We start from the raw sequence: 3,264 nt of genomic DNA, 5'->3' as shown, positions 1-3,264 counted from the left end.
TCAGTACAATATTTCAACTATTTTTGAGGAAAACTGTCATGGGGCGTGTGGGTATGGGAAAAGGGTGGCTATGGGGAGGACCATAGCAATTTAAATAGTAACCAAGGGTATTGTAGCACATCATTCATGTCCCGAGTCAGGATGTAAGCATCATACCTGTAAGGGACTCCTGCCTTTGACCCCTCTTCCACAGGGGTGAGATAAGTCTTCCAGCCCTACCTGCTTGGATGAAAAGCCTAAAAACAGCCTGAAAAACTCACAGAAAAATAAGAGACCTTGTGTTTAGGACTTGGAATCCTATTACATTAATTCAGCCTCCTGGTAAAGGTGCAGGACAGCAGAGGAGGTGAACACTTGGATGTGGCAGTGGCTTTGATTCAGGATGGTCTCTCTTTTCCCTGAAGTTAAATGTCAGGTCTCTGCCACAGCTTTCCACTGAGGCCACGTTTTACAGTAACTTCAGCCAGGCTCATCACACAGCTCTCAGTGTTCACCTGTTTTAAGTCCTAAAAATGCAGGACATGTGCAGTGAGGATGACCAGTCCCAGCCCCAACTGCACCAAGTTCATCCAGGAAACCTCTGCTGTATGCAGCAGCGTGTATCCTGCTCTGAGTATTTTGTTTGCAGAGTTCTCTCCAATTTCGCATCAGTCTTACTGTTGCAGGATGCCTTGTTATCCAGCTCCTCTTTGCACTCCAGCCATTGTTTGCTATTCCTGTTATTTGCTCCTGTCTTTCCCCCCCCAAAAAGCCTCCATTAGCAATACCAGTCCCAAGTCACAGCCTCACTTTTCTTCTATTTCTGCTTGAGGAATGCCACCCACTGCATAGCTCAGCATCTCTATAAATACAGTGGTTACAAACGAATGCATCCTTCAGCAGCCTTTTAAACCACTCTTTCCTACAACGCACATTGTAAATGAAGAGTAATATATCTTCAGAATTGCCCAGCAAACGTTACTCTGTTAGCAATATAAAAGCCTCACAGTGTCTGAGTAGGTGCCATTGCCAAAAAACATTTTTATTGTGAGCCAGATAATTCAGTTTGAATCGTACATGGTTTGGTATAATCATTCCAGTAAAGCATTCTTTATAATTCTGTAACAGCAAGTCACGTGGCTCAATAAAGTTTATTGCTGCAAGTGCTTGGTGATTCATGGCATGGCACAAATTCTGCTTCTTTCCCGGATCAAGTAATCAATAGCAAAATAATCTCCTTGCTCTGCATTAAATAGGTATGAAGCAAATAAGTACGAAATCTTAGATATATATACAAAACAATGTGTACAGAATTGAAATTAACTGCCATGTTGAACTGGGGATCCTGCACCACAGTTCTGCACAAGGCTGGGGGCAGTGGCTACTAAAGCTTTGTCCAGCATCCTTCTGACCTTGAATGCTTCCTGCAGCACTGCCAACAGGCACTGTGTAGCAAACCCAGCTGGGACTGACAGATTTGCTTCTTGTCACGTCCAGCAGAGCACTGCTGAGAACTCTGCACACTGATGCTCACATCAGCCTAGGGCCACCCTCTTTTGACCATCTCCTTCAGGGCACGCCAAAAGAGCAAGACCTACATTCTCTCCTACAACCTTTTTAGCTCTTCTAGTGCTGTTCCTACATGCAGTAAATCAGTGTTTATAACATCACCCACTGAGTTGAGTGCAAATTAAATCAGGCTTATTTAGTTTGCTCCATTGTGTTCAGCTGCAAGTCACAAAAGGGAACAGAGGCATGGCAACTGGGAGAGGGCACATGCTTTGTAACAGGGGCAGCTGAAATAGTCTCTCTGGGAGCTCGGTAGGATGACAGCACCATGACATCTGCTTAAGGATCCTGGATGACCCTGCTCCTTCTGACTTGTTATGCCCACAGTTCTGAACCCTTGAGCTCCAGTGACACACAATAACACAGCACAATAACTGATAAATACGTCATGTTATAAACAGCAAAAAATACAGCTATTTTTCTGGTTCTAACAGTTTTCTCACAAAAAGAGCATGAAAATAATACTCGTAGGAACAGGTTGTTCTGGTGAATAAAGAGCACACTGTTGTTAGTGCTGTTTAATGCCTCCTGATTGAGAACACGTACACAATGGAGTTTCTCTCTAAATACACTTGTTGCAGAGGCCTCCGTGCAGTAGGAAGCACATCCCTGAGCTCAGGCTCATGCATAGGCATAAGCCTATGCAAACTTGTTACAACTCCTTCCTACAAAGGCACTACAGTATCTTCTTCCATTAGATAGTCATTCCTGCTGGAGCCCTGTTGCATTCAGTGGTCTAAGGAGACTGTGCACAAGTGCACAATGAAGAAGGGTCCTACATAGAGATGCATCAACTAACTCCAACACAGTTTGGTGGGAATAGCCTCAAGTATGTTCTCTAACACTACAGCCTGTATGTTCCTGAATCACTTAATGACTCACACGTAAACATTCTATCATTCTGCTTCATGAAAAAAAGCAACAAACATCCAAATGGTTTACCAGTCTCTTTGCCAGACTGCTCCTGTATTATGCTACAGTGAACATCTATTCCCTGCCAGCCTCCAGTGATTTGCTTTTCAACTCATGGAAAGAACCCCCTGCTCTGAACTAAATCTGCAAGTATCACAAGCTCCATCTCAACTAAGAGCTAAAGGCTTGGTCCACAAACTGGTCAGATCACCTTAGGTTCACATCAGTAGAGCTATGCTGATGCATGAAAGCAAAGGATATGGTCTGAATGCTTGCAAATGATCTTTCCAAGTCATGGCCAAGGAAGAGTTCCCCAACCCCTTGCCCCAACAAGCACATAGACTCCAGCTCTCTATCATGGGCCAAGCAACTACAGAATTTGGATTTTCTCTATTAGATGACAAGACACTTCAGGCAGGGGCTGTTTCTTTCCTAGATTCAGAGTTACTTGCCCCAATAAAGCTCCATCGTCAAGCACAGCCTTTGGATACTGTCACAGCAAGAGCCAAATTATAACAGTAACAGAGTAACATTAGCATTAAATAGGTAATTCCTAGAACTCAGCCATGATGCTCCATGGCGCAATCACAGCGGTTGGCATCCAGCAGTTTCTTCTCAGAAGGGTTGGCTGAAGTGCAATAGGACTCAAACTTATTCGTTAGAAAAATAGCAGTGCAACAAGTCTGTGGTTGGTAGGTCAAGTCTGCTTGAGGGGGAAGACTTCTTATGAGGTAAACTGCAGGGAAGAGCCCAGATTCCAACGTACACAGCAAGTTGATAAAAAGCAGCCTTCCTTATTGCAGT

This window comes from Centrocercus urophasianus, unplaced genomic scaffold (genome assembly GCF_019232065.1).
Source record: "Centrocercus urophasianus isolate 14NV4802_14NV808 unplaced genomic scaffold, USGS_Curo_1.0 seq_10, whole genome shotgun sequence".
Taxonomy (NCBI): domain Eukaryota; kingdom Metazoa; phylum Chordata; class Aves; order Galliformes; family Phasianidae; genus Centrocercus; species Centrocercus urophasianus.
The sequence above is the reverse complement of the archived record's forward strand: the minus strand, read 5'-3'. Positions refer to the sequence as shown.